We start from the raw sequence: 9,970 nt of genomic DNA, 5'->3' as shown, positions 1-9,970 counted from the left end.
GGGAAAAAATTTTGACATTAAAGGCTCCTAATCATGTGATTAAAAGTGAATCGCCTCGTGCGCTCGTCGCGTGGAGGGAAAAAATAAAAAAAAAAAAAGAGCAAAGAAATCTCCCGGAATTCTGCACGCGCCAAAAACTCTAACTTGCCTTTGAAGGTTCGACTACAAAGTACCGCCAAGTGTTATTGTTTCGCTGGCGTGTGTCTGCTGACTGACTCCTAATCAGTGTGTGCACGGAACAGACTCCGCCCCTCCAGCGCCTATTGGACAAGAAGTAGCGCGCAAGTCCCACCCCGGTCCTCTCCGCACACGTCAATCATCGCACCCCGGGAAGGTGGGACACTGTAATAAACATGAAGAGATGTGGACGGTAATGCAGTGATGGATAGAGAGTGAATATGTGGCCTAATAAATAATTGTGAGTGGCAGTGAAGCTGTGACCCAACAGGACAGCGCGGCGCTGCCTGCAAAAAAAAAGAAAAAATAAAAGACACGCTGTCAGCTACACAATATATTTTACATCCATGTAATCAGTCACAGGAATAATAAATCACAGCAAATTTATTAGAGCATGCATCATTTTGTAGATAGTGCTTTACTAGCCCCGTGCAATGTTGTTACAACAATTACAGCAATGTAGGGGAGACCGGGGATGCTCGTCACAAGGGCTGCTTTGCAGGGGTGGGCGGTCACTTTGGCCAAATGTTTAAAATTGTTGCGTCTGTGCTTGAAATATACTTCTACTTATTCTATTTATTGTTTTATATGACTGACATTGTGTATTTTCCAGTGCACAATATTTTTTGTTTTGTTTTGTTTTTTTTTACAAGTTTGGGAGGTCCCGCAATTTATGTTCTGGTGCAATGTATACGTATACCAAAAAACATGTTCTTTATTAATAATAATTAAATTATAATAACTATGTAGCCTTGTGATAGACCGGCGTCCTGTCCAGGGTGTACCCTGCTTCACGTCCTCCAGCAACAAACCCCATCTCCCCATGACCCTTCATTGGAGTAAGTGGGTATAAAATTAGAAAATGAATGAATGGATAATTATTTACACAGGGCTTTCCTGGGAATCAAAGCACTAAACAAAATATAATCAAACAATAAAAGGATAAATCCCAATAATAAAAAGTGCACAACAACAAGGCACAATATTCCTGAAATAAAGAGCTGATTGTACAGAAAAAAAGGTGCAACTTACGAGGTCTATTAGAAAAGTATCAGACCTTTTTATTTTATGCAAAAAATATACGGATTTGATTCATATGTTTTTACGTCAGTCAAGCTTGAACCTTCGTGCGCATGCGTGGGTTTTTTCACGCCTGTCGGTTGCGTCATTCGCCTGTGGGCAGGCTTTGAGTGAGCACTGGTCCACCCCTCTCGTCGTTTTTTCATTGCGAGGAAATGGCGGAATGATTTGGGCTTTGTTCCATCAGAATTTTTTCAGAAACTGTTAGAGACAGGCACCTGGAAACCATTCGGAAAATTCAGATGGCTTTCGGTGAAAGTTTTATGGGCTTCACAGAGATTAAGGAGTGTTACTACCGCTTTAAGGACGGCCCACAATGGCGCATGGCGTGCCGCGCTCCAAGCCGCGATCGACAGGCAGAAACCACCATTTCATTTCTAAACGGATGGCTGTATGGATCCGGGACCATCGTGTGCAATTTCTCTGGTTATCACAAGAGCTGGACATCAGCCATTTTCCGGCAGATTTCACTTTTAACAAGATATTTTGTCATGGAAAACCGCGCAGAGGCTTCGCGCGTCACGACGGATTAGCTGATGGTGCGAGACAAAAAACACCTCCGTTTTGGAGTGTCAGAGGACAAGTTGGGACATGCCCAGCTCTCCACAATTTCTCTTATACTCACTCGACTGGTAAGCCACTGAAAGCCGAGATAGGCATGTCCCAACTTGTCCTCTGACACTCCAAAACGGAGGCGTTCTTTGTCTCGCTCCATCAGCAGCTCCGTCATGACACGCGAAGCCTCCGCGGGTCTTTTCATGACAAAATCTCTTGTTAAAAGTGAAATCTGCCGGAAAATGGCTGATGTCCAGCTCTTGTGATAACCAGAGAAATTGCACACGACGGTCCCGGATCCACACAGCCATCCGTTTAGAAATGATCTGGTGGTTTCTGCCTGTCGATCGCGGTCGGAGCGCGGCGCCGTGCGCCATTGTGGGCCGTCCTTAAGGCGGTAGTAACACTCCTTAATCTCTGTGAAACCCATAAAATTTTCACCGAAAGCCATCTGAATTTTCCGAATGGTTTCCAGCTGCCTGTCTCTAACAGTTTCTGAATAAAAAAATATATGGATTTGATTCATATGTTTTTACGTCAGCCAAGCTTGAACCTTTGTGTGCATGCGTGAATTGCGTCATTTGCTGGCAAGCAGCCTTTGTGTGAGGACATGTGTTGTGCTCTCGGCGGATTTTCATTGCAAGGAAAATGGCAGAACGACTGGAGCAGCGCTACTGCATCAAAGTTTGCCAGAAACTGTGCGACAGCCAGGTGGAAACCATTTGGATTATTCAGACGGCTTTCGGTGGCTTTTCAGTCGTGTGACTATCCGAGAAATTGTGGAAGAGGTGGGCATCATTTTTCAGAGTCCAGCATGTCCTGAGATACTTCAACACAAAGGTGCTTTTGCTCCGCCGTCAGCAGCTTCGGCACAAATTTTGCCACCACTCTTTTCATTCAAATCTTCTGTCACAGTGGACTGTGCCGAAAAAGTGCTGATGTCCACCTCTTCTGCAATTTCTCGGATAGTCACAAGACGATCCCACATCACCACAGCGTTCACTTTGGAAATGACCTGTTCATTTCAGCATGTTGATGGCCGACCGGAGCGTGGCTCGCTCTCCACCGTTGTGCGGATGTCTTTAAATCGGTTGTACTGCTCCTTAATCTGTGTGATGCCCACAGGATCGTCACCGAAAGCCGTCTGAATAATCCAAATGGTTTCCACCTGGCTGTTGCCCAGTTTCTGGCAAAATTTGATGCAGTAGCGCTGCTCCAGTCGTTCCGCCGTTTTCCTTGAAATGAAAATCCGCTGAGAGCACAAGACACGCCCTCACACAAAGGCTGCTTGCCAGAAAATGACGCAATCGACAGGCGTGAAAAAATTCACGCATGCGCACGAAGGTTCAAGGTTTGCTCATGCAAGCACACGTGATTCAAATCCATCAGGTTTTTGCAAAAAATAAAAAGGTCTGATACTTTTCTAACAAACCTCGTATATATGTGTGTATATACATATATATCTTTTGTTTGTTTTAAGGGGGAGACAATGGTTGAATGGTAAGTGGTGAGCTCGAGACCAAAGGATCTCAGGTCAAATCCCCGTCTTCACTAAGGACCGTGGGCGATCGTTCTTAATCCCTAAATTGCTTCTGGTGTGTAGTGAGCATCTTGCATAGCAGCACTGTGACATAATTGTGTGAATGGGTGAATGTGAGGCATAACTGTAAATCGCTTTGAGTGTTTGATTCAGGTCTGTCAATAAAGTAACGAACCTTTTTATTTTATTTTTTTAACTATATGGATTTGATTCATATGTTTTCACGTCAGACAAGCTTGAACCTTTGTGCGCATGCGTGAGTTTTTCCACGCCTGTCGGTGACGTCATTCGCCTGTGAGCACTCCTTGTGGAAGGAGTGGTCCCGCCCCCTCGTCGGATTTTCAATGTCTGGAAATGGCGGAATGATTTGGACTTTTTTTCCATCAGAATTTTTTCAGAAGCTGTTAGAGACTGGCACCTGGAAACCATTTGAAAAATTTATCTGGCTTTCGGTGAAAATTTTACAGGCTTCACAGGGAATAAGGACTGTTACTACAGCTTTAAGGACAGCTTTAAGGACGGCTTTAAGGATGCTCGGCGTGCCGCGCTCCGAGCTGTGACGACGTGGCACAAGCTACCGGACCATTTCTAAACGGATGGCTCTGTGGATACGAGACCGTCGTGTGCACTTTATCACAAGAGCTGGACATCAGCCATTTTCTGGCAGATTTCACTTTTAACAAGAGATTTTGTCATGGAAAGCCGCGCGGAGGCTTCGTGCGTAACGACCGATTCCCTGTTTGCGCGAGACAAAGGAACACCTCCGTTTCGGTGTGTCAGAGGACAAGTTAGGACAAGCCCAGCTCTCCACAATTTCTCTGATACTTACTGGACTGGTAAGCATTGAAAGCCGAGATAGGCATGTCCCAACTTGTCCCATGACACGCTGAAACAGAGGTGTTCTTTGTCTCGCTCAAACAGCGAATCGGTCGTTACGCACAAAGCCTCCACGCGGCTTTCCATGACAAAATCTCTTGTTAAAAGTGAAATCTGCCAGAAAATGGCTGATGTCCAGCTCTTGTGATAACCAGAGAAAGTGCACACGACGGTCTCGTATCCACAGAGCCATCAGCTTAGAAATGATCTGGCGTTTTCTGCCTCGTCGTCGCAGCTCGGAGCGCGGCGTACCAAGCGTCCTTAAAGCCGTCCTTAAAGCTGTAGTAACAGTACTTATTCTCTGTGAAGCCCGTAAAATTTTCACCGAAAGCCAGATAAATTTTTCAAATGGTTTCCAGGTGCCAGTCTCTAACAGCTTCTGAAAAAATTCTGATGGAAAAAAAGTCCAAATCATTCCGCCATTTCCAGACAATGAAAATCCGACGAGGGGGCGGGACCACTCCTTCTACAAGGCGTGCTCACAGGCGAATGACGTCACCAACAGGCGTGGAAAAACTCATGCATGCGCACGAGGGTTCAAGCTTGTCTGACATAAAAACATATGAATCAAATCCATATAGTTTAAAAAAAAATAAAAAGGTCCGTTACTTTATTGACAGACCTCGTATAAATGCAGTCCATTTAACATTTTTTTCTACTCCTTCTTCTTCCCATTAGGGGTCACCACAGCAGATCATCTGTTTCCATCTTAACCTGCCCTTTCCATCTTTCTCTGTCACACTACCACCTGCATGTCCTCTCTCACCACATCCATAAACCTCCTCTTTGGCCTCCCTCTTCTCCTCCTGCCAGATGGCTCCATCCTCTGCATCCTTCTCCTTATATACCCTGAGTTCCACCTCTGTGTTTTTCCCACTTCAAGAGGGATTCTTTGACAGGTGCGAATTATACTTATATTGTCTGGAAAAAAATGGTAATTTTTTTTTATCATGAAATACTTCAATTTGATGTACTAATTCAGTATAACACAGTTCTTTGCCAAAAGTGTCATTACTTACCTTCAAATTCATATTTCATAAATGACACAGGTCTTAAGATTTTTACAAGTGTGTGCCGCCCATTGGTACTACCCTTTTGTTCAGCACTTGGGGCAGCAGCACAGACTGTAGCATAGAAAAAGCCCAGAAGAAGAAGCTGGCTGTTGTTAACATAGCATCAATAATACAGCATAATTTTCCTGTTCTGAACCCGCATACACTATTAACAAATTATAAACTGTTCTTACAGTTCACACAGGTACAGTTACCAGTTATATTGCTTACCACTAACATAACGTGTTGATTTTTAAAAACTTAGATAGCAGCTAAAATAATAAATAACTATTATTGACAACTACTAGACTAATGAGTAGTAGCTAAAATCAGATAACTGTAGATAGCGGGTATATTAATAAAAGCTAAAGTCACATAACTGTAGTTTGCAACTACAATAACAGCTGAAGTTCCCTCAGAAAACAAATGAATAGCTGACGCCCCCCCCCCCCCCCCCACGACACACATACACACAATTTCAACATCTTCGTGTGTTTCTTTTTTTTTTTTTTACATGTTAAACACATTTTAAATATATTTATGTATTTTAAGGAACTGTCTATGATTTTGTAAACATTGCTGGAGCTGTTGCCCCCCGCGACCTGAACCTGGAAAAGCGGTTGAAGATGAGTGATGAGTGATTTTAAACAGATATTTTAAACATATTTTTAAAGAACGTTCTCTTCTTTAACACATTTTACACCCTTTCAAACATTTTAAACGTGTTTTTAAAAAACGTTCTGTTCTTCTATTTTCACCTATTTATTACTTTTTTACCATTATATTTTAAACATTTTTAACATCTCTGTGTGTTTTTAGACATCTTTGACATAACTAACACATTTTAACATAAATAATATTAATTAAACTTTTATACATAGGCGGCTGATGCAGGGATGCACCATGGAGAGGAGCAAACAAAGATCGTCCTCTACTTTCTTCTTTTTTGGGGTGCCCCAACCTCTTGTCTTCTCACTGGTAGATTTATCCACTAAAAATGTATCCATTTTGCTCCTGGCATGCTAGCTAGCAATGTTTTCTTTTTCCTTTTTTCCCTTCTTTTTCGTTGGTTAACAGTGTTTACAGGTTTTTTTTGTTTGTTTTTTTTGCGCCCCCCGAAGAACTCTGGCGCCCCACAGTTTGAAAACCACTGAGTTAGTTAATTGTAGATAGTGGCTCCCTTATAATAACAGCTAAAGTCAGATAAGTGCAGATAAAGGCTAGTTCAGACAACAGCTAGCCAGATGACTGCAGACCGTGACTAGCTTTAATAACACCTAAAGTAAGATACTTACTGTAGATAGCGGCTATCTTAAATAGCAGCTCATGTCATTTAAGTATAGCTTGTGACTATCTTAAATGAGCGCTAAAGTTAGATAACTGTAGATATTGTCTGTCCTAACTCAGTAATACCTAAATAAAGTAAATAATATCCAGTCAGATTACTGTACACAGTGGCTAACTTACAGAATAAAGTCAAACAAATATTGAGCAGCTAGCTTAATAACATCTAAAGCTAAGTTGAAGTTAACATTCTCATTACAGTTAAACATGTAGCCGGCTAAAGTGTTGGCTAACTGTCCAATTATTCTTTTAAGATAACAGCCTGTAGGCTACATTACCTCCTTTTTCTCTTTTAGCTACAGTAAACAGAAACTTATTGAGACAAGCAACGGTGTAACACCTGCCTCTTAATGGGGTTATGTGTCACAAAGCACAATCTGTATTTTCTACTCTATATATTGTAACCAAGGTAAGTTTAATAAGAGAAACACAGTATAGTTGGAGATGCTTCATTTCTAGACGGATGGTTTCACTTCGGTATATTGTGAGCAGAATTTTACGGAGCAAATTATTATTGCAAATTTCAACTGAAGGTAGAAAGTGTGACAAGTATCCCAGGCTCCTCTGCTGATTGTAATCTGCTTTGTATAACGTCTGACACCCTTGGCACTGTGTAATATTTGATATTGCTATAATCACGTCAATCACCTGCCAAGTGATGCTCACTTAACAAAACCTAATACGGAGGAGGGATGTGCTGCAGTTGTGCAGTAGCCCGACCTGTGATATCCCAAATGCTTCCTTCGCTTCTTTTACTGTCCGGACAGAAATCGATCAGTCAGTTTTCTCATTACGCGCTGAATAGGGAGGCAGGGCAGTAATTGTCACAGGGGGCAGGGTGAGGTTGAGGGTAGTGGTGGTGATAATGTCTGACACTCAGGAGCTGCAAGACTGCACATCAGCCTTGAAATGGAAGTGTGCAGTCAAACAGCTATTCTCCTTTATGTTATTTCCCATTTAAAAGGATCATAATGTGAGAGAGGCTCATCACTGTCTTGTAGACCTTACAGAGAAGATGTCGCTTCTATTGTAATACAAAGCCTCATCTGAGAAAATAATGAGGGTTTTTTTTTAAGAGTTTTCCCAAAGTGTCAACAGTTTCCAAAAGGCAGAAAGCCAGAGTGGGACTAATTGGAGTGCAGGCCTTTCCTGTGGTCCAACGTTCTGTCTGATCTCTGTCTGCATCCATAACATATTGTATTTGTTGATCATTCAATGTTGCCATGTATCAGCACACCACAGAACCGTCTTGGGTCCTGGATGGCTGGTCCATCCCCACCTCCTGAAAAGTAGCCATCCATCCGCCAAAGCCAGGTGAAGCATGGGTGTCCCCTTGGCCTTTGTCCAGTCGTTGGGACCCCCAATATGGAAGTGATACTCTCTAAGAAACGTTTGTCATTCCAGTGGTCCCAAAGTATACCTCCATTGAGATCTATCACTAAAGTCATCCCCTTAGGTCACTGGTATGTGTTTACATCTCACAAGCATACAGTAAGAGAGAAAACACTATGACCCTAAGGACTTGGACCTTCTGACTCCTGCAAAGATATCGGCATTGTTAATCACCTGTCTGTTAACATCACAACTCCAGAAGCTCATTCCAAAAGTCTCTTGATCTCAAAGGCCAAGGACCTACAGACATAAATGTCACAACTGAGACAAGTCAATGTCTTTCTAAGTTCAACACTTTTGCCGCATACAGATACACTTCTGATAAATACCATCAGCAATGCAATAATTTTTTAGATACCCATTAAATGGCCATTCATTGTTCAATTACTGACAAGAACGATGACAATCACCTCATTATGTTTTGTAACAATTTGTTTTTATGGCCATAACAGATGGTCACCTAAATGATTCAGGTGTGCTCAGCCAATCAAGAACTCGGAAATACCAGACTTGACTAATCAGCTGTGGTTGCAGCAGGTATACATGGAAAAAAAAAATGCTGGACAGATGATCTCCAGGAGCAGGGTTGGTGACCCCAGTTTCAACCCTGCTCCTGTGTAGTGGCTTCACATGACTTGGTTATCTCAAACAACACCAGCGACTTACATGTTTGACACCAAGTAATGCAAATTAACGGTTTGTGATTTAGTCTCTTGTGTGGTTTTTAGGTTTGATCAAGTTCTGTCCAAAACTTTATCCTTGACTCAAATCCAACTCTTGCACTATGTTTAACCCTCAAGCATCCAAGCTTTTTTCACCACTAATATGACCAAGTGGGGTTATTGATGACCCATTTGACTTTATATTGTAATACTTTTATGTAAATTAATGTTTTAGGGTTCTTTATATTTATTTCACTCTCTAATATATTTGTCCATCATCCTTTTCATCCTCACTATGGGCATCAAGAATCAGTCTCAATGCTTGTGCGGCTATAAATCTTGGTATTCTAGGTCTGTTGGCCGTGCTTCCTTGCAAAACAGTAAAATATAATGATTAGAGTTGGCAAATTACAATACCATCTAAAACTATAATGTTGAAAGTCTCATAGATCTTCCCGGGGTCATAAGTGACCCTACACAAGTTTGGATTATACTTGCCACACGGATTAGCTGATCCTGGCAAAATTCTATGAACAAATGCAGGACAAATAGTTTGACAAATTCATGGTAGGAAACTTTTTCCAATTAAAATTTGAAAAATGGTGCACAAAATATATGCCCAGGGTCATAAATGGCCCTACTTGGTTGCTTACAGGTTGATCCATTACTGGTTCCAAATAGTTTGAGTTAAATTAAACAGCTGTAACAGCTACTACCTTTCAGTGTCACACAAGTTCAAAGGTCATGTGGGCAATAGAAAGGTGACGTGTGAGTTCATATTATTGTTCAGGAGTTATCATTGATGTATCTTGAACCAGTTCCTCAAAATAGCCATTGTAAATATCCCCAGAATTGGAAAAAGCATTGGGCTTGACTTTAACAGATTTTTCTCAAAATCAAATCACTTTGTCCTTGTCTGAACTACAGTTCATTTACCAACTTTGGTCCAATTTGAATAAAAACTCTGGATTATTTTGTTGACAATCACACAGCCACTTAAGGTCAAAATCAATACCACCGCATGTTTTACTACTGCTTACAGGTGTAAAAAGTGCTAATTAACATCTGCATGCACATCCAGTCTACTTCTTGTAACAATCAACATTACTGCAAACTTTAATCAAAATCATTTGTGATTTTTCAAGAAATGGACATAAAAGCGTGAACTGTATAACTTCATTGTATGCTAAAACCTCACTGGGTGAAATCCGCTCTTCCAAACATTGCTCTTCTTCAGTCTGACTTAAAAATCAACAGCGATGTCAAATAAGATCTAACAGGCTCATTCATCT

The sequence above is a fragment of the Thalassophryne amazonica genome, chromosome 12 (assembly GCF_902500255.1).
Source record: "Thalassophryne amazonica chromosome 12, fThaAma1.1, whole genome shotgun sequence".
Taxonomy (NCBI): Eukaryota; Metazoa; Chordata; class Actinopteri; order Batrachoidiformes; family Batrachoididae; genus Thalassophryne; species Thalassophryne amazonica.
The sequence above is the reverse complement of the archived record's forward strand: the minus strand, read 5'-3'. Positions refer to the sequence as shown.